Source organism: Myotis myotis, unplaced genomic scaffold (genome assembly GCF_014108235.1).
Source record: "Myotis myotis isolate mMyoMyo1 unplaced genomic scaffold, mMyoMyo1.p scaffold_m19_p_2, whole genome shotgun sequence".
NCBI lineage: Eukaryota > Metazoa > Chordata > Mammalia > Chiroptera > Vespertilionidae > Myotis > Myotis myotis.
This window is the reverse complement of record NW_023416324.1, coordinates 15,712,478-15,734,798: the sequence shown is the minus strand read 5'-3', so window position 1 is coordinate 15,734,798 and position 22,321 is coordinate 15,712,478. Positions and strand designations below refer to the sequence as shown.

At 48.8% G+C, this 22,321-nt stretch overlaps 1 long non-coding RNA gene across 1 annotated transcript; it reads left to right on the top strand.

Moving 5' to 3' along the window:
* Positions 1-10,726: 10,726 nt before the first annotated feature.
* On the top strand, positions 10,727-15,370 carry LOC118676002. The gene is made up of 2 exons (XR_004973999.1): positions 10,727-11,624; positions 14,312-15,370. It is a non-coding gene; the product is annotated as an uncharacterized LOC118676002 (long non-coding RNA).
* The last annotated feature ends 6,951 nt before the right edge of the window (positions 15,371-22,321 follow it).

Sequence of the window (22,321 nt, the reverse complement as noted above, 5' to 3'; positions counted from 1 at the left end):
AGAGGGCTGAGGACTCTTCTCTGCACATAATAAAATTCGTCTTTAATGAACAACTGTCAGAAAATGTAAAAATTCAGGTTAAAAAATCACCAACAATCCCACTCTTCAAAGATTATCCTTCTTTAAAAATATGTTTTCATTGATTTCAGAGAGGAAGGGAGAGGGAGAGAGAGATAGAAACATCAATGATGAGAAAGAATCATTAATCGGCTGCCTCCTACACGCCCCACACTGGGGATCGAGCCCACAACCCGGGCATGTGCCCTGACCGGGAATCAATCCATGACCTCCTGGTTCATAGGTCAACTACTGAGCCACACCGGCTGGGCCATCTTTCTATTCTTCAATTTAACTAATATCATAGTTATTTGGTGCTTTTTTTCTCTGTCCCCTACTTCCAGAGGGTGACTGGGATTAGTGGTTCTCCTGCCCTGTCAGCACCTGAGTCACCCTGGTCCCAAACAGTCACCCAAGCCTCTGGGTTTGCTCATGGTGGTGACGTCTCAGAGACAAGCGAAAGAGGCTGAAGAACAGGCTGTGCAAGTGTGTCTGGCTTGTCCCCAACCACCCAGAGAATTTTATAAGCAAAGCATTTTAGTGAATTTTATAAGGTGAATCAGAGCCCTAGCTGGTTTAGCTCAGTGGATAAAGCGTCGCCCTGTGGACTGAAGGGTCCCGGGTTCGATTCTGGTCAAGGGCACACGCTGTATTGTGCTCAGTCCCGGGTAAGGGGTGTACAGGAGGCAGCCAATCAATACTTCTCTCTCATCATTGATGTTTCTATCTCCCTCCCCCTTCCGCTCTGAAATAAACAAACAAATAAATAAATGGTGAATCAGAGCTGCTGCCTCCTGGTTAGATCCTTTCAACAGCTTGCCATTGCCCTAAGAAAAATGCCAAGATCCCCACCGTGACCTTGAAGCCATGCATGATGGCCTATGTCTGAATCCTGGCTTCCATATATTAGTTGTGTGACTTTGGACAATTCATTTAGACTTTTCTGTGCCTCACTTTTCCCGTATAAAATGACAACAACAGGGCCTACCTCATAGAGCTGTTATGAGGGCAAATATGCTAAGTGAGCAGAACAGCACCTGGCATATGGCAAGCCCTTGAGAAGTGTCAGCAGCGATTACTATCATTATTTTGTCCCATTATTCCCTTTGCCCTCTCCCCTGGGATGCACACCCCGCAGCCTGACTGAGCCCCCACCTACAACCCCTCAGCTTCGTGACCTCTGACGGCATCCAAAGGCAAAACAGCAGGGCAAGGCTTCCCCTTGTTTTATGGGGGGGGGGGGGGGGATCTTTCCAAAAGCCCCTACTGCCTCCTTGACCGGAACAGGATCCCACACCTGCCCCTAAATGAATAGCGAGCAGAGAGGGAATAAATGGAACAGCCTAGTTACACAACACCTGAACAAATCAGCCTCCTGCTAGCTCTGAGCAGCACTTCTCAGACTCCAGGTGTTTGCCAAGGGTCACCTGGGGAGCTTCTTAAAACACAGATATCAGGGCCCTGCCCTGCAAGCTTGATGAGGTAGGTCCGTGGTGGGGCCAAGAAACTGCATTCTTGCCCTAGCAGCTGGTTTGGCTCAGTGGATAGAGCTTCAGCCTGGGGACTGAAGGGTCCCAGGTTTGATTCCGGTCAAGGGCACATGCCCAGGTTTCGGGCTCGATCCCCAGTGGGGGATGTGCAGGAGGCAGCCAATCAATGATTCTCTCTCATCGTTGATGTTTCTATTTCTCTATCCCTCTCCCTTCCTCTCTGAAATCAATAAAACTATATATTAAAAAAAAAAAGAAATTGCTTTCTTGCCTGGCCGGTGTTGTGCACTGCTTGAGGGTCACCCTGTGCACTGAAAGGTTGCAGGTTGGATTCCAGGTCAGGCCTTGATCCCCAGCAGGGGGCATGTAGGAAGCAGCCAATCGATGCTTCCCTCTCACATTGCAGTTTCTTTCACTGTTTCTTTCTCCCTCTACTTTCCACTCTCTAAAAAATAAATAAATAAATAAATAAATCAAAATAAATTTTTAAAATCCTAAAGAAAAGAAAAAAATAAATTGCATTCTCACAAGTTTCCAGATGCTGCCCATGCGGGTGGCTAGGGACCACAGTTTGAGAATCCTGGCAGGCAAGAGGGATAAATGCCCCCAAACCGTAACCCAGTCCCCGACTGCCATCTCCACCCCTGAAATGGGGTGTGTGAGACAGTGGCTATATGAAGGCCTCCTAGAGATTTCTGCCAGTTTTCAGGGCTTATGTTCTTATGGCCACCGCTCTGCTTCTGCTGATTTCTTGCAGCTGCCGCCTTTCTTTCTGACCTGGAATTGAACCAAATGAGTGACGAGGGAGGGAGAGCATTTTCCCTGCTCCCAGAGCCACCGTGGGGACGGGCTGTTGTGTGAGCAGCACACAATGGAAAGTAGCACAAGAGACATTCCTGTTCTCGGCCCTGAGGCCGCCTGACGCAGGGTTCTCACGTTCTCACAGCCCTTTGCTCCACACAGCGCCCAGCCGGCTGCCGCCTTCCGCCTTCCCTCCTCCTACACACCCCTCCTTCCCAGGCTCCTAAAGGCATCTGGGAGGGTTTTGGGCCTCTGAGGCTGCGAACCGGTTGGCCAGGAGGGGTGACCCCTGAAGGCGTCCAGAGGCACCAGTTTGGAAAACAGGTGTTTATAAAACTCCAGGAAGACAGTATCTTTTAATGCAGTTGATTTCATCTCAGATTCTGGAAAAGTGACCGTGCCCTACACTGTGAACTGAGGGTGCCTCGCAGTCCAGGCACCGGGAGGGAGGCCCTCTTGGAAGTCAGCTTATTCTGAAGCCTCCATTTCCAATGCACCTGGCGAGTCCAGAGGGAGGCGTTGGTGTTTATAACCCGATTCCCTCTCAGGAGAGCAGACCCTGCATTGTTAAGCGAAAGACTTACATCCTGAGGCCCTTTTGTTCTGAGGCCCTTGCCGGGTTTGGCCCTGCAGAGGCAGCCTGGGAGCAGTTTCGGGGGAGAGGCTGGGAAGGGCCAAACTGCTCAAACTGTTGGTGTCAGGAGGGAGCACACGAAGCCCATGGGTGTGAGGAAGGAGGGAAGCAGGCACTCCTGTGTGGGCGGCAGGGAGAGGGAGGAGGTGGGGGGGAGGGGGGGAGGGGGGGAGGAGGCGGGGCGGTGAAGGATGGATGAGGGCCACCTGGTGGCCACACCCCAGGGATGCCCCAGTGCCACTCGCAGTTGTGTGCTGAGCAGCGCTATCACTTTCAGACTCGCACGTCTCCAGTGAAATTCTGCTCGGAGAGCAGCCTGTTAGTCATGGTTTCTTGGGAGAAGAAATGCAGCCTACGTTTGAGTCAATTCCAAGATAAAACTAAAGGGAACAGCTGCTAGAATTCAGCAGAAGCAGGAAAGCAGAGCCACACGATTGTAAGCCTGAGAAATAGCAGGAGTCTGGTGGAGGGTGAGAGGGGGGGTCTGAGCCACCCTTATTTCAATCCCTTTGAGCTGGGAACCACCAGCTAGGCCTGGTTCCCCCATCGCCTTCAGGACAGATGGTTTGCCCCCGGCTTCCTAGGCTAAAAGAAGTCTGTTTTGTTCAGATGAGAGGGTGGAGGTAGGGAGGCATTATGATGGGTCACAGATAGTTATATGTGTTTCCACTCCCCTCCACTGTGACTGGGTTAGGGTAGGTCGACCTTGTTCTGGCCAATGAGGCAGAGTGGGCAATCTCCTGGGGGCTGTTGGGAAGGTCTTCCCTCTCTAATAAATGGAGACAGGGAGACCTTCTCAGCTTTCCTTCCTGTGGGAGATCAGCTGAGCAGGCGGCCACAGCCATGAAGGTAGAGCTGTGTGGTTTCAGTGGGTACAAGTTCCATCCCGGACACGGGAGGCGCTATGCCAGGACCCACGGGAGTCGGTATTCCTTCCCAAGAGGAATCCTGACAGATAAACTGGGCTGTCCTCTACAGAAGAAAGCACCACAAGGTACAGTCGGAAGAAATTCAAAAGAAAAGAACCCGCTGCGCAGTCAGATTCCAGAGGGCCATTGCCGGGGTCCAGCCCCAGCAGGTCCAGGGGTCCCCAAAGGTGTGGATGGAGTCGGCGAAGAAGGAATGACACAGAGACAGCGTTCAGTTGATCAGCAGCCTAGCCAGGATCTCTAGTCAGGATCTCCAGCCAAGTTCTAGTCTGGATCTCCAGAGAGGTTCTGCTTTGGATCTCCAGCCAGGTTCTGTGTCCATGTTCTCCAGCTAGGTTCAGTTACCAGGTTCTAGTCAGGTTCTCTTGCCAATTTCTGTAGTCAGGTTCAGTCCAGGATCTTTTGCCATGTTCTCTCCTTAGGTTCTGTCTCTAGGTTCTGAGGCCAGTTTCTGTCCAGGATCTTTTGCCATGTTCTCTCCAGCGAAGTTCTTCTGTCTCTAGAGAACGTTCTGTGTAGGTTCTGAGCCTAGGTTCTGTCTCTCTTGGTTCTGTATTCTAAGTTCTGTGTCTTGCTGTCTTATTACATCTGTATTTATACCAGTTGATTCAATCCTATCAATCTCTATTACAAAGGTTAGGGCGTTTCTTATCTCCATTCCAGGGAGTAAAGATTATGTAGCTTAAGCATGATTGTTCGTAGTTAAAGTGATTAATTACCCACCTGGCACTAGTTAAGAGGTTTTATTCCCTCCCTAACTTCAGGGGAAAATCCCTACCTGGGGAAACAACCTTTCTCAGAGACCTTGGTTAAAACACATAGTGCCAAGAAGTTGAGCAAACATATTAAGAACAGTATGCCATATATGCCAGGTCCTTTGAAACAACAAGGATGGACCGGCTCCCGGCAGGCCATCACTGGTGCACATCTTGCTGATATAATGGCCAAGAGGAACCAGAAACCTGAAGTTAGGAAAGCTCAGCGTGAACAAGCTATCAAGGCTGCTCAGGAAGCAAAAAAGGCTAAGCAAGCGTCTCAAAAGACAGCAATGGCTGCTCCTAAAGCTCCCACAAAGGCAGCACCTAAGCAAAATTTTGGAAGACTTTCTGCTCCCCATGTTGATGGAAAACACTAAGTTGGCAGATGAGATTTTAAAATAAAGACCAAACTATAACTAAAACATATAAATAAATAAATAAATAAATAAATAAATAAATAAATAAATAGGAAGAGCGGGGAGGGGAGGGTTCAGAATCAGGATTAAAAGTGTGAAACTGCCTCTGATTAGCTGTGCGATCTTGAGCAAGTTACTTGATCTTTCTGCTTTATGTTCCTCATCTGAAAAATTAAAATAATAATGGTTCCTGCTTCATAGGGTTGTTGTGATGATCAAATGAGTGAATTCACCTAAAATGTTTAGACCAGCAGTTCTCACAGGGGTCGCCTAAGACTATTAGAAAACACATATATAATTACATACTGTTTTTGTGATTAATCACTAGGCTTTAATTATGTTCAATTTGTAACAATGAAAATACATCCTGCATATCAGATATTTACATTATGATTCATAACAGTAGCAAAATTACAGTTATGAAGTAGCAACAAAAATAATTTTATGGTTGAGGGTCAACACAACATGAGGAACTGTATGAAAGGGTCGCGGCATTAGGAAGGTTGAGAACCACTGGTTTAGACAGTTCTGGCACCTGGTGAGCACCCGATTCATGATAGCAGTTGTTATTTTTATCTGTGGATTATGATGCTTGGAGCCACTGTAGCCATCTTCTAGCCGTGAAGAAGGGACCCTCAACACAGAAGATGGGAAGGCAGAAAGAAGAAAGGAGTATTGATTCAAAAATGTCTACCTCAAGACCTCCTAAGTTCATAATAATCTCCTCTTGGCAAAGATCAAGTGTGAAGACAGTAAAACTTCCAACTCTTAGACAACTTGTAGTTGAGTATTGTTATTTGCAGCCCAAAGCATCCTAACCAATTGGTACATTAGTCTATGGAACACTCATATTTATTGATGAGAGTACTTACAAAGGAGGCAGACTGTGTCATGGATTGCTGATTATTCTCAAATATTTAGTTTCTCCTTAAATTAAAAAAAAAGAACTGCAATATTTTAGCTGGCACATGCTGCCTAGCTAGAAACTATATTTCCTTTCCAAGTAGGTGAAGCCATATGGCCAAGTTCAAGCCAAGGGAATGGAAATAGAAGTGATGTGTGCTACATTCAGGATTGGCCCTTAAAAGGAATGGACATGCCCTCCCTTCACTCTTCTCTCTTCTAACTGGTGGGAAGATAGCAAGAGCTGGAACAGTCACCTTGGATCCAAAGCCATTTGGAGGGTGGGCAAAGTTGTCCCACCAGCCCTGAACCACCTACTTCTGACCTCTAAATTCAAGAAAAAGGAACAATCTTCTTTAAATCACTGTGTCTGGGGTTGCTCCCCTACTGTAGATCTTTATGAGGCTACAGAGTACCAGGTGGAATTAGTGGCACAGAAATACTGTTCTGTGGTTAGTATTATGACCCTATGTATCAGTTGACTATTGCTGCATAACAAAACACCCAAAATTTAGGACTTAAAACAATGATTTATTATTTCTTATAATAATTCTGTGGTTGGTTGCATTCTTATGCTGATATTTCCAGGGCTTGTTTGTGCAGCTGCATTCAGTTAGAGCAGTGGTAGGCAAACTGCAGTTCGCGAGCCACATGAGGCTCTTTGGCCCCTTGAGTGTGGCTCTTCCACAAAATACCACATGTGCGGGCGCGCATGTACAGTGCGATTGAAACTTTGTGGCCCATGCACAGAAGTCGGCATTTTGTGGAAGAGCCACACTCAAGGGGCCAAAGAGCCGCATGTGGCTTGAGAGCCGCAGTTTGCCAACTACCGAGTTAGAGGAATAGCGGAGGGCTGGGTTCAGCTGGGACAGTGAGGATGGCTAGGCCTCCCTCTCCATGAAGTCCTTCATCTCCTAGGAAGATCGTCCAAGCTAGGTTTCCTCACATGGTGGTTCCATGAGAGTTCCAAGAGGAAGTCTCAAAGCACAGCACTCATCACAGCTCTGTTTGTGTCACGGTTGCCGATACTCCACTGGCCAAAGCATGTCACATGGTCAAGCCAAGAGTCAACATGATGGGTGTAGATACCAGGAGACTTGATTCACTGAGTCATTTGGGTAACAATCAACCTCACCCTCTCATGCCCCATGAATTTTGGAAGCTCATTAAGGATAATTAGACATCCCCGTGCAATGCTCATTAGGCCCATCTGCACAGGGACTAATAACACCCTAGGAACAGGGATAATCGAAATTCTTTCCTTTATTTGGTTATTTATCACCTAACTTCAAGGAAGTATTTCAGATTATTTATGTAAATATAAAAGGTTTTTAAATGGTAAACTTAAATTTAAAAGAGTATTGGAGAGAATCAGAACAGAAGGAGCATGAAGGTGGCGGGGAGGGAAATGGACTCGGCTGAGGGTCAGAACACAAGGTGCGTGTCCCACGGGGCAGTACTCCTGCTAGGAGAGGGGCATGAGAATCTCCAGAAAGGGCTGGGACACATCAAATAAATTGTCAGGAGATAGTGGAGGGGATGGGGGTGAAGAATTGGCCTTCCAGAGAGTTGTACCATCTTGTGGGGCTCATGCCAGCTGGGATGAGGCTACATCTGAAGCCCTCTAAGGTGGTGCTTCTCACCCTTTGCTGTGTGTTAGGATCACCTGTGGAGTGGGTTTAAATACAGAGTCCCAGCCCCAATCCCTATAACCTGGATTTCTAACCAGCTTCCCAGACGATTCTGAAGTAGGTAGCCTTTGAACCACATTTTGAAGTGACTTTGAAGCCCATAAGCTGGTGCAAGACTCCAGGCAGAGTATTCAGTGGGGAAGAATAAGCAAGAGGAAAGCTTCTTGAATAAGTGAGCTTCTCAAAGTCCCAGGGAGATTCTAGAATGAAGGGGATGCAATGTGATCTTGGAGCTCCCTAATATTTCAGTTACTTTACTGTTGCATAGAACCATCCTCTTCCCTGAATAGATATCTCTTAATGAGTCTCTCAGCCCTCAGCAATATTATTGGCTCTAGGACCTGCCCCCCTTCCCCACTTGTTGCTGATTGGACCCAGGGTGGGCACCTGACTCCAGTTGGACCAATCAGATTCTCTCTGCCAGGAAATTGGAGCAGAGGCAGAGGGCTTTAGTATTAAGTCCACTGATGGCTGTGCTCCATAGTGATAGGCCACAAACCCGCTGTTAATGCTCTACAGCGTTGCCTGGTCCCTGCCCTTCCTGGATCCTGGCTCTTCAGCTTCCCTCCATCCTGTGACAAACTCTGGCAATCTTCCAGTATATTCTACTTTTGGCTGAATCAGCTTCAGTCCCTGGCTTCCAAAAGCACCTTAACTGCTACAGGCTGGCAGAGTGAGATGGGGTCAGAGTTAGTGGGTTTGAGGTTGTCTCTATGATCCCAGACTGGACTGTCCCTAAGAAATGGGTGCATCTAGTCAGTTTCCTGAGGAAATCTTGAGATGCCAAAGGCTGCGAGACAGGGAAACCTCAGGGTATGAGTTTCATATTTCTGAAGATTTCCCTGAAGGCTGGTGTGGTAGCCAGCCTCCACTGTCCCCAGAAACCCCCACCTCCTATTGGTCAGGTCCTTATATAGGCCCCTCCCACGTTAAATAGGGCTGACCTGGGTGACCAACAGGATACGACAGGAGAGATGGTATGTGATTTTCAAGACTATATCCAGCCTCACTCTCCTGGATGGAGAAGCCAGCCGCCATGTTGTGAGGATACACCGCAGCCCTCTGGAGAGGCCCATGACGCAAGGAATTAAAGCTTCCTGCCAGCCATCTCTCTGTGAGTGACATGTCGACCACACTTCATGAGAAACCCTGAGTCAGAACCACCAGCTGAGCTGCTCCTGGATTCTGGGCCGCAGAAGCTGTGTGAGAGAATACATGTTTATTGTGGCTAAGTTTGGGGGTAGTCAGTGGCCTAGCGATAGGTAACTCACATAACTGAGGATGAGGATGTGCTGGACTTGGAATATCGGCAGAAAGAAGTCACAAAATGAATGACAGGATAAGATGGTGTGGCTCAGACTCGCCTCAAGGGATCTCAGGCACCAAAGACAGCCATGCAGACGCCCCCACCTTCTCCTATATAGGAGATAAGGGGGAGGGGGCTCCTCTGGCTGTTGAGGGCAGGGTTCCCAAATCCTTGGAAAGAGCTGCTAACTTCCATGTCCTTTTAGGGTATGTCCGGCTTCATCTTCCTGAGAGCCAAAATAAAGTCACAACTCCCCTGATATTCAAAATACCAGGATTTCTGAGTGCCCAGCACAGTGATCGTCAAAGATCCACCTTCTTTTTTTCCTGAGGTAGGTCCAAGCATCCCAGAGTGCCTATCCATCCAAAGGAAGCCATCATGGTTAGTTTTTCTAGTAAAGGAAGAAACCAGAAAATCTGGTCTAGACCACGGAGGGGACCCAGTCTCAGCTGCACAGCCTTCCCCAAATCAGAAGCTTCAGCAGTTTCTCAGAGCACCTCTGAGGACGGGAAATATTGCCTTCACAAGACACCCAGGGACCCGTCCTAAAGGAGTGGCTCAGGGGTGTCCCAATTTCTTAGAACAAGAAGTCCAGGCCTTCGGTACAAGCTGTCCTGCAATGCTGAGTCAGTCTGCATGCTTCCCGGGAAAGCAAGGGAGACTCCGGGTGTGCTCATAGCGTGGGGACTGCTCCTGGCCTGTCTGGGCTTGCCATGTCCCTCAGGGAAAGGCAGGCCTCTGAGGGCTCCTGATGCTTCTCTTTTCTGCCTTCTACTTTTCCACATGCTTCTCACTCTACCCTCTCTACTTCATCCCCACCACATCTCACTGCCTGCAGGCCCAAGGTACTCAGAGACCTTTACCCCCAGGGTCCACCTCCTAAATAGTACCACTCCTTTCTCTCAAAGGTTCCTCTTTGGGGAAATTTCTGATGGGCTTGGCAACAGCATTGTGGTGACCTCTGCGCTCCTGATGTTATAGTCATGGTGGGGGGGCAGGGACCCTCACCCAAGCTCACTCCCCACCTCCCATGATGGGAGGAAGATTTTCTCCCACAATCCTGGGCTCAGCATGCAGAGAAGTGCCAAGAAGCCAGGGTAGGACCCTCCTGGGGACCTCTGCCCAGTCCCTAGTGGGATAAATGCACCCTTGGGTGGCCCCACACTACAGCCCCCACCATCACTCTTGTGTCCCAGCACAGACCTTACCATCACGATGGCTTTCAGGACCCTGCCTGCCACTCCCCATCCCTGGGCCAGCTGTCCCCATCCCAGAGCAGGGGTCTCAGCTGAATAGGGAAGTGAGGTCACTCCAGAGAACCTTGACTACTGAGTTGGGTGAGACTGAGCTTGTAGTTATTCCCACTACATTCTGGAGAACTTTTAGACCTGGGAAGAGCTGGAGAGGTGCTTTTTCTGCTTCAGGCCTCTGTGAGTGTAGGCTGATAGGAAAGCCAGAGAAAGGACGAGGTCTGGGTGGTACCAGCCATGCTCGGTCCTCAGCATTGTCAGGGTGCAGCAAAGAAGGATGGAGGCACGGCCTTCCCGCACACTCAGCCAAGACAGCCCCAGAAGAGGAGGAGTCTGCTTTCCCACCTGGAAAATAGGAATAATGAAATTATAGCCCGACCCGGCATGGCTCAGTGTAGACCTATGAACCAGGAGGTCATGGTTCAATTCCCACTCAGTGCACATGCCCAGGTTGTGGGCTCCATCCCCAGTGGGGGGCAGGGCATGCAGGAGGCAGCCAATTGATGATTCTATCTCATCGTTGATGTTTCTATCGCTCTCTCCCTCTTCCTTCCTCTCTGAAATCAATAAAAATAAAATTTTAAAAATAAGGAGATTATAGGAGTAATGCCTTTATTCAACCTCTGATGAGGTGCATTTTCCAGTGACACACTGGTAGGCAGAGCAGGGGTGGAGCGAGACCCTGAGATTTCAGAATTTAGGCTGAGTCCTGGCAGCAAAGCCAGGCCAACAAAGACAAGGACTGATGTTTTGACACTCATAAATCTGTCCGGAGGCTCTCAGGAATATGATTGATGGGGCTGAATCGGTGAATGAATTCATGACTCCAGGTGAAACCATTCGGGGAAACGGCACTGTGAAATTGTGAAACCAGCCCTAAATGGTTTGGCTCAGTGGGTAGAGCATCAGCCTGCGGACTGAAGGGTCCCAGGTTCGATTCCGGTCAAGGGCATGTACCTCGATGTGTCTCTCTCATCGATGTTTCTAACTCTCTACCCCTCTCTCTTCCTCTCTGTAAAAAAAGAAAAAAAAATCAATGAAATATATTTTTTTAAAAAAAGAAATTGTGAAATCATAAAACCTAACTCCTAGAGGCTGGCAATGGTCGAAAATTGGGAGCTACCCCTCAGCTCCCAGCCCCTGATGAGGTTTGCCTCAGCGCCACCTGCTGGCGGGCACTGACTGGCCAGCTCCTATAGAGCCGGGAGCCTGTCACAAGGATGCGGGAGGAGTCTCTCTCCGGGAACAGCATTTACCTGATTTATCCCAGAGGGTCAGTCCAGAAAACAGAGCAAAGCCTTGGAAAAGGAAAAAGAGATTCCTGCTTTTCCCTTCAGAGGAGGGCTTTCCCCGCTAGGCGTCCGCTGATGATGATTCGATTCTTTAAAGGTGCGTAAGATTGATTACCTTTGACTGACTTTAAAACGCCATAGGAATAGAGGTAGCTTGTTCAAAACAGATTACAATACAAGTGGTTACTGTTCACAGCCGTGCAAAGGAATTTTGTCCAGATGCTGTTTTCAGCATCTTGCTGGCTGAATGAGCTCAAGAAAATCTTTGACATGTGTTTACTTTTTATTTGTATGAGGGCCAAGATTTTACCTTCCTTAAAAATATTTTTTTATTGATTTTTACAGAGAGAAAGGGAGACGGATAGAAAGTTAGAAATATTGATGAGAGAGAAACGTCGGTCAGGATCAGCTGCCTCCTGTACGCCCCCTACTGGGGATCGAGCCCGCAACCAAGGTACGTGCCCTTGACCAGAATCAAACCTGGGACCCTTCAGTCCCCAGGCCGATGCTCTATCCACTGAGCCAAACCGGTTAGGGCCCAAGAGTTTTCCTTTTTAAAAATTATACTTGAGCAGGTTCTTGGTTCCCAAGAAATGTACGAAGTCACACCTCCCTTCCCTTCCTGCCCCCCACCTGTCAGGTAGCACCAGCAAAAGCATTCTCTGGGTCCCCACTGTGCCCAGCACAGATTTCAAGGACAAGCTGCCCTGCCAGCCTCTTCCTCCAGGATGCCAGCTCCCGGGGCAGGGGGCAGCTCTGCTTCTCTCTGGATCTGCAGAGCTCGGTTGAATGAATTTGTGAATATCATTAATTTGAACCACACCTCACTGCTGGTGAAAGGTCGGAACAGGAAGCAGGGCGGACCTACATGGGATATAACACTCCTGGGACTCAGTTTCCACATCTGTGAAATGAGGATAATATTTCGTATGTGTTGAACATACAGATGGGAAGGAAGTCTTAAGTAACTACTGCATGTCTTCCATTTCCCTCTTTTAGTTCCTAGTCCTACCTCCCCCCCCCCACCTCCCCCCCACCCAACCCCCACCCGCACCACCTCCAGGATGCTACATACAGGAACAGGGTCATTTCCTCTGGCTCTGCACCCTGCCAGGCCCACAGGAAGTGTTGGTTCATTCTCCCTGCCTGGCTCATGAATGAGAAGGAAAGAGTAGGTGGCTGAGGGGCCCCTCATCAAGTGGACAAGAAGCAGGACTTGCCGTAACCGGTTTGGCTCAGTGGATAGAGCATCAGCCTGCGGACTGAAAGGTCCCAGGTTCGATTCAGGCCAAGGGCATGTACCTTGGTTGCAGGCACATGCCCAGTAGGGGGTGTGCAGGAGGCAGCTGATTGATGTTTCTCTCTCATTGATGTTTCTAACTCTCTATCCCTCTCCCTTCCTCTCTGTAAAAAATCAATAAAATATATTTTTTTAAAAAAAAAAAAGCAGGACTTACTTAGCAGGAGCCTGGGCACAGATGCTGGGGGAGTTGAAGGGAAAGGCGGGTGTGCCTGGAAACAAACAGGGAAACTCCAAGAGAAAACCAAAGGGAGAGAGAGGCTGGATCTCAAGGAGCCTCAAGTCCCCACCCCAACCCCAACTCATCCCAAGCCACAGGAGTCCATCTGCTTCTCTGGCCCCCAAACAGTTTCATCAGCTAAGAATTGCTGACTCCCTGATAACTGGGATTCAGGCGTCACCTTGTGGCCATTGCTGAAACTGCCCACCCAGGCTGAGCAGAGCCCCTACTAGTATGTTCAAGGTTCAGAGGGAGCCAAGCCAACACTTCTCCAACATTCCTGGTCTTCAGCCTCTTCATCCTCACCTCTCCCTTCCCATTTATTGAGCACTGACTGTATTCCAGGCTCAGTGCTCAGCCCTTTTTAGGACATTAGCATGTCTAATTCTTGGAACAGCCTTGAAAGGTAGGTACCACTTAATACCATTTTACAGATGAGGAAACGGAGGCACGGAGAGGTGAAGGCGTTTTCCAAGGCCACACAGCTAGGAAGCTGACCAGAAGGGCTTCTCGCTGAACAGGAGAGGGACAGTGAGGCAGGTGGCCCTGCTCTAAATATCAGCTGGCCCTGGGACCTTTCAGCTCTATTCCAGTATGTTTGGGGGGCCAGACCTTCTATGGGGCACTGGTAGCTCCTGTAATCCTCTGTCTTGATCCCATTAATCCCTTCCACAGCGCCAATCACCGTTTGTCTGGCCTGACTCACTTGTCAGGTGCCAGTCTCCCACTAAGACTGTGGGCTTCCTGAGAGTAGGGGCCTAGTCTGTCTTCTTCACTGTGTGTCTCCAGAGCTCTAACTTGATCTCAGAACACAGAATAGGTCCCAATAAACATTCATGAGTGAAGTAATAAATCAATGAATAATACAAGGTTTTAAACACAAATTAGTCCCTGCCCTGAAGGTGCTGACAGCCTCGTAAGGCAGATTGATAGAGGGCAAAAGTGGTTCCTGTCCCCCCACCCTGCCACCCTCATCTCCTCTCGGCGCTTTGCCAGAGGGAACTAAGGAGCTTTGGGAGCCCAAAGGGCCTCATGGCAGGCTTCCTGGGGAGGGATGAGGCAGCAGAGCTGAGAACTATGAAGGAAGGTAGGGGAAAGACACTCCAGGTAGAGGCCACATGAGCAAGTGCCTGGAGAGGAGGGCCTGCATGGTGTGCACACGAATTCTAAGCCTCAATGAGGAACGTAAAGGGAGTAAGGGAGGTTTGCAGGGAAGCCATCAAGTGAGCCATTGGAAACAATCCCTCCCTCGCCTATGCCTCAGATTCCTCATCCACAGAACGGGAATAAGAATGGAACGAGACAGAGCCTGGTACACAGTAACTGTGAGGTCTCCCCACCACTAGATGAACTTCAGGAGGATGACCACCAGCGGCCAGTATCAGGGCCCCAGAATCCAAGCGGAAAATGGTCTGAGACCCAGTGCTGAGGGGACCACAGCATCCAGCAGGCTTAAGTCAGCACCTCTGAGATGGCAGCATCAGGAGACTCCTTGGGGTCCAAGCATCCGACCCCCATGAGATGAAGGAGCTTCATCCTACAATGCATGGAGCCAGGTCAAAGAACTGGGATGGGCCTCACACGGAGGGTACAGGATGGAGACTTAGACACCAGTCATTCATCCTTTCCTCCAACAAATGTTTATTAAGCAGCTCCTATGTTTCGGCTGTTAGACGCCCTGGGGAGGCCGCAAATAAACCAATACAGTGTGTGAGTTTGTGTGTGTGCATGTGTGTGGTGTACGAGATACTGAAAAGTCCTAGGGCTAATAAATTAAAGATAAACAGGGAAATAGGGACGGTGGGAATGGTTTGCAATTTTAAATAGGATGGTGCAAGGAGACCAGAGATGTGGTAGGAGTAAGCCATGAGGATATCTGAGGGAGGAGTGTCCAGGCAAAGGGGAAAGCACGTGCAAATGCCCGGGGGCAAGATTGTGCCTGCTCTGGTTCAAGGAGCAGTGAAGAAACTTAGGGGGTGGGGGCTGGAGGAGGGAGCCAGATGGCGCAGGGTCTTACCGGCCACTGGGATGCCCAAATGAGGATACAACGCGTAGTGACAAAGGTGCGCGATGGAGACAAGCACAGAGCCGCTCATTAGACAACTTGAAACTGTGTCTCATCACCCAACCACACCTCCCACAGTGCAGCATGAATTAATATTTTCTATAAATCCTGTAATTATCCTGTGAATAGCGCAATTATATTGCATTGTGTTTGTGTGTATTAAAAGCATTCGTTTAAGTGTAAACACTTAAAATATAACATGTATTATGCAACACTTTTTACTTTTTTTTATTTAATAAACTGGAAGCCTTAACATGGGAAGCAGAGGAAACTTTTCTTGACCTCCAAGAGTTTCCTGGAGACGGGTCTACACTCACACTCACCCACACCCTCACATACACACACTCACACTCACTCTGCCTCAGGTGGCCTTGGGTAGATCCCTGCAGTGTCTTCCACTACCTCTGCCTCACCTGACCCAGCCCTTGACCATGTACAGAGAGCATCTTCATGGACCTTTGATACAAAATGGACAGAGATTAGTGTGTCCATTTTACAGATGGACACTCTGAGGCTCTGAGAGGACCCTGCTGAAAGTGGCTGAGGATGGAGCAGGGAGTCTGAAGAAGGCAAGATGAATATGGGGGAAGATTTAAAAGTTTAAAGGTGAGGAGAAGAGCAGGAGAGTGTCCTTGCTAACCATCTGAAGGATCATGACCTCAGATAAATCTGGGTTTGAGTCTCAGCCCCACCATTTATTAACTACTAGAGGCCTGATGCACAAAATTCGTGCAAAGGGCTTGCCCCCCCCCCCCCCCGCCACCGCAGCTTCGCCCAGAAGGTCATCTGGTCTGATTGCATATTACTCTTTTATTATTATAGATGGGCAAATTCCTTGAACTCCCTGAACCTCAATTTGCAAATCTCTACAATGGGAATAATGCCAGTACCTCGTGATTTTGTTGTGCAGATTAAAATGAGGTAGTATGGGTGAAACAGCTGCTGTTATTATTGTTATTTTCAATCTTACCAAGTCCTGGGGTTAGGGGTGGGGTGGGACAGAGTGGGGAGGAGGCTGTTCAGATTACACCCCACCCAGCCACAGTCATGCGCTGGCGGACTCCAGTTATTGTACACTTGTCACAGTTCAGCATTTCCATCACCCTTGTTTATACTTTACAGAGCACTGTCATTTATTCATTGGACATTTCCTGAGTGCCTCCTGGACAAACCAGCACAGTGTTGGGCCCTGGGTATCTCCTGACACTGTCCCTGCACCCAGAGAGCAGACATCAAGTAGTTAACCATACAAGTAAACACAGAGTTAGGAACTGGGTTAAGGGCTGGGAGAGAAAAATGTAGAGGGGCAAGGAGAGAGCATCACAAGAGGCCCCAATTCAACCTCAACAAACCTGCACAGCAGCACCAAGGATAACTCTCACCCCCAATGCCTGGGATGGAGACCTTGGACCTCAGGGCAGGGCAGGCACTGGCCCCAGGGCACCGATGAGGTAGGGTGAAGGTCCCAGGAAGTCAGCATCCAGCTGACTCCTTCCCCACGACGCTGGCCCAGGGGAAGGAGAGCTCTGCCAAAGGAATCCCCTGGAGTGAGGCCTGCCGAGCTGCCAGGAAAAGGAAAGGTACCTTCATGGAGTCCTAGTCCCTTCACATCTGCTTTGCATCACCTGAGGGGCGAGGGGCTGGCTCAGGCCCCTAGGTTCTGAAGGGCACCAACAGGGGCACGTGGGCCCCCGGTTACGCACAGCTATGCCAAGCTTGGACTCTGGCGGGGAGGGTTGCTCCCCAGGGGAGGATGTGCCAGGCTGGCTTGGCCGGGTGTCCACCTTGCAGGCAGAGCAGGCCAGAGGCTACGCTGACTCTGAGTTGAGTTTATTGAGCTGCTATTTGGTAATGACCAACCCGTGGGCTCCGTTTTGCTACTTGCAAAGCCCTTGCAAAGCCCCTATCTCTTCTGATCCTCACCAAAACCCTGGCAGGAAAGAAAAGGCACTGGGCATGGAGCTGGAAGACCAGGGGCCAAGTTCTACCAAGTGCCACATGTCTTTCATTCAGTCACTCAACAAACAGTCACAAAGCAGCTACCGTGTGCAGGGCACTCTACTAAGTGCAGTGAGCAAAAATAGACCAACCACCCTAGCCGGTTTGGCTCAGTGGATGGAGCACTGGCCCTCAGATTAAAGCATTCAGGGTTCGATTCCGGTCAAGGGCACCATTCCCCGCCCTGGTCAGGGCGAGTGCAGGAAGCAACCAATCAATGTGAGACACATCAATGTTTCTCTCTGTCTCTCCTCCTCCCTTCCACTCTCACTAAAATTAAATGGACCAGGGAGAGGTCAATGGGGGGAAAAGGAGACATATGTAATACTTTAAACAATAAAGAATTTAAATTTAAACAATATAAATAAATGGAAAAATATCCTCGGGTGAGGATTAACAACAACAAAAAGTTTAAAAAAAAAACACAGACTAACCAAGGACTCTTCAAACAGAAAGTAATCAAATAATCATATAAAAGCCAGGAGTTCGATTCACAGGCCTTATCCATGTGGCATCTCTCCCTGTCTCAGCCAATCCATATGTATGTCCTGTTGGCTCTACCCTGTCCATCCCAAGTCCAACCACTTCTCGCTCAGACTTCAGCTAGACTCCCTGTGTTAAAATCCCAGCTCCGTCACTAACCAGCTGTGCAAACTTAGGTAAGCTCCTTTACCTCTCTGTGCCCGTTTCCTCATCTGTAACATGGGTACCTCTCCCTTAGGGTTCTCAGGAAGTGCCAGTTGATGAACTGAAAAGTGTAAAGTGCTCAGAATAATGCCTGGCACAAAGTGAGCACTAAACAGGGTGGGACAGAAATAGATTTACAGTTGTTCGTATGGAAAATAGTACAATAATTAATAAATAATAATACAAGAATTATCTGTTTTGTGTAGTCATAACTGTAGACCTACTTTTACACCACCCTGTATAAGCATTTTATAAAATAAATAAAAGATATTAGCGACTTCCATTTGAGAGGCTCCTGGGCACTGAGAACTGTAGCAGCTTCTTTATTTACATTACCGTTAATCTCCACATTCCTCTATAACAGTGGTTCTCGACCTTGGCTGCGCATTAGAATCACCTGGGAATCTTTTTAAAATCCTGATTTCTGGGTCTCATCCTCCAGAAATTCTGTTTCTTTGTTACTAATGTTGTGGCCCCAGCCCATAACAAAGAAACAGAATTTCCGGAGGATGAGACCCAGAAATCAGGATTTTAAAAAGATTCCCAGGTGATTCTAATGTACAGCCAAGGCTGAGAATCACTGCTGTATAAGATAGTTCTTTTTTTTTTTTTTTAATATATTTTATTGATTTTTTACAGAGAGGAAGGGAGAGAGATAGAGAGTTGGAAACATCGATGAGAGAGAAACATCAATCAGCTGCCTCCTGCACACCCCTACTGGGGATGTGCCCGCAACCCAGGTACATGCCCTTGACCGGAATCGAACCCAGGACCTTTTAGTCCGCAGGCCGACGCTCTATCCACTGAGCCAAACCGGTTTCGGCAAGATAGTTCTTATAATTTCCATTTTACAGATGAAGAAACCGAGACCCAGGTGAAGCCACTTGTCTGAGCTGACCTAAGCTGACTAGCAGCCCTCTGTACTGTACTACACTACAGTGGGGCCTTGACTTACGAGTTTAATTCGTTCCGTGACGGAGCTCATAACTCAAATTACTCGTATGTCAAATCAATTTTCACCATCACAATGAATTGAATGCTGGGCTGATGTTGTGGCGTTCACTGTGACGTTCGCTGCGCCAACGAGCGGTGGGGTATCTGAAGCTGGCTCGTAACGCAAATTTTAGCTCGCAACTCAAAGCAAAAAATCGGCTGAGTGACGACTCGTATCTCGAAAAACTCATTAGTCAGGACACTCGAAAAGGCCCCACTGTATGTTGCTTTTCTCCACCACAAAAGCAGGGGGATGGATGAGGCCTATCTTGGACCTTCTCACTCACACTCACAGCTGAAGACCCCTCCCATGTATGAACCATCCCAGGCTTGTAACTAATAGCTCAGAGCTACAACCATCTCATTAAGCAATTAGCTCTGGGAGAGCCAAGGCGAGGAAGTGACTTCATTGGTCCCTTGACACCACCCTGCTGCTGGGGCTGGAGGTAATGGGGATAATCACGGCAGTGGTGGTAATGACATTGATGGTGACGTTGTCAAGTGATGGAAAGATGACAGCTCTGTCAGATCTTGATGTCGGTGGAGGAGGCGACGGGACCGGTAATTGACTTGGTGGTGGTTAAGGTGATGGATAATGCTGGTGGCAGATCCTAGCATTGATGGAGAGGTGACAGCGGCAGTGATGACCCTGTGGCCGGGCTCTCAGCTTCCATTCCACCCTCCTAGATGGGGAGGTTGGAAAGCCAACAAATACAGTTCCCTCCCTCGCAGCATTTGCACGTGGAACAGGCAAATTAGATTCACGCAGGCAAGACTGGGAGCTAAAGTGAGACTCAGTCGTTTCTGTGCTTCATTTATAAAATAGGGACACAATAGGACAGTACCTGCCACATAATAAGCACTATGTAAGTGTTGGTTGTTGTTGCTATTATTGTTTTTTAAATTTATTTCATCTTTTTCCTGCCCCCTTTTGGCTGTTCCTGCCCGCTAGCAAGGCTGCAAGAACAGGAGGTGTTTGTGCAGCAGCTCTCTGGTGTCAGGTGTCCGGCATTCTCTCCAGCTTCCAGATGGCCCAGAGGCCGTGGCAGTGGTGAAAGCAGTTTCTTAAATGCAGCTCCCTGACCCCTGGATTGAAGCTTCTTGAATTCACAGCCCAGTTCCAGAAATAGTGGCTCTCTTGGTGCGTCAGTTGTGTAGAGTTCTAGGAGTCATTCCTGGGGGCGTGGTCACTGAGCCTCTCCAACAATTGTCCGATATTGAATACCTTCCTGCTAAAAAGACCAAGGGAGGTTTCTGTTTCCTGCCCTAATCCCTGACAAATACAGTTTGAGAGCCTAATGGTTAAAGCCAGGGGGTCCTCAAATTTTTTAAACAGGGGGCCAGTTCACTGTCCCTCAGACCATTGGAGGGCCGGACTATAGTTTAAAAAAAAACTATGAACAAATTCCTATGCACACTGCACATATCTTATTTTGAAGTAAAAAAACAAAACGGGAACAAATACAATATTTGTATTTGCATGTGGCCCGCGGGCCGTAGTTTGAGGACCCCTGGTTAAAGCTGTCAGTGCTTGAGGTTACAACTATGGTGACATGGAAGATGATGGTGAGGATTATGGTGTCTGGTGAGGATTATGGGGCTAGTTTGATGGATGTTGGATCTTGGGACTGATGGAAATGGTGATAATGACAATGTCTGGTGGTAGAGGCAGGCGGTAACAAAAGTCTTGAGTGCAGCAATAGAATCTGACTGTAGCTGACTGATGAAGAGAAAAAAGATATTGGGGAGCTCTGAGGATGGTCACAAAGCCCAGAGATCCTGGCTCACACAAAGCGCAGGAGCAAAGAAAGTGACAGCAATGGACAGACCAAACCCCACTGCATAACACCTGGACACGACAGTCACCATCAGACACCACATTTATCGCTGCTACCAAAGGCCACCTTTCTGAGCAAATTCTAAACCCTCCTGCCTTTGCATCACTCACTCAAGATTCAAAGGCCTGGGCTGAAGCATCCACTTGGCAGAGCCCAGGTTGGGTGCCCTGTCCTATCTGCGAGAGTGTGGGAGGAGGGGTCTGTGGTCCCTCCCAGCTTCAGTAGTAGGCAGTGGGGCTGTGATGTCCAAAGGTTCACACAGTGGGGGCTTCTCCCTAAAAAGAAAGGGGATTTGACTGCAGGGCAGCCAGAAGCCAACAAAAACCCACGCAGTAAGGATGCCTGGTGGTGATGGTGGAATAAAGCTGAAAGAGAAGCTGCCTTCTTTATTAAAACCAAACCAAGGTTGGGGGCAGCCAGACCTTTCAGCCCTGGCAAGACCCAAAGTCCACTGTGATCACCCAGGGGCTTCTGCTGTCCCCACCACAAGTGCCCCTGTGGGCACTGGTCCATCTTTCACACTCTAGTCAAGAGCAGAGGGGACACTGCCCCTTCCCTTTATAACCCAGTGTAGAGCAGGAACCTGACATTCAACCAAGATGCTATCAGTGGCCCAGGGAGACCAAAGGGGAAAGAGGCACAGACATCCCTTCACTTATTCCATGTCCACTTATTTAGCACCAACCGGGTACCCATTAGAGCAGAGAATGAGGGCCCTACCCCATGGAGCTTACAATCTAGAGGGGAAGACACTCTAGTAACAAACAAGCAGACAAGGGGGGGCTGGAAGCACAAGGAGGATGCGATGGCGAGGGACTCGGGGAGCCCCTTAAGAGTGGATTCAGGGAAGCACTCTTCACGTTAAAGCTGGGAGAATGAGCAGCCAGCCAAGTTCTAGGCAAGCTGGGCTCCATGTCGCTGCGGCAAGAATAAGCTTGTGGCCAAGAGAAGTGGCAGTGTTGCTGGAGCATGAGGGCCAGGGGTGGGAGGAGGAGATGAGGTTAAAGTCAACTGGATAAAGAAGTGGCATTTTAGCCTTAGCCTGTTTAGCTCAGAGGATAGAGCCTCGGCCTGCAAACTGAAGGGTCCCAGGTCCAACTCCAGTCAAGGCGCATGCATGCCCGAGTTGTGGGTTCAATCCCCCATAGGGGGCGTGCAGGAGGCAGCCAATCAATGATTCTCAGCATTGATGTTTCTATCTCTCTCTCCCTCTCCCTTCCTTTCTGAAATAAATAAATATATATTAAAAATATTTTTTAAAGTGGCATTTTATTATCAGTAAGGGCTGTCCTTTGATAAGAGGAGGAACTCATCCTCAGGAATGAATCAGGAAGTAGAAGATGGGCACAGTGTGGGCAGGTGTACAGATTCAGTGGTGGTAAGGTGAGGGCTCCCCCCACACTGGGTTCCTGTGTCCTCACCAAGTCATCACTGCAAGGGGGAGGCGGAAAGTGGCAGGACATGTGTCCTTTAGGCCACATTGGGTTTCCGCTGTCCTGGATAGAGCTATGATAGAGCCCTGAGGAGCCCAGCCCTAATCGGCCCTCATTCTCCTGGGTACCTCCTGGCAGTTTCCCTAGGGCCGTGGTCGGCAAACTCATTAGTCAACAGAGCCAAATATCAACAGTACAACGATTGAAATTTCTTTTGAGAGCCAAATTTTTTAAACTTAAACTATATAGGTAGGTACATT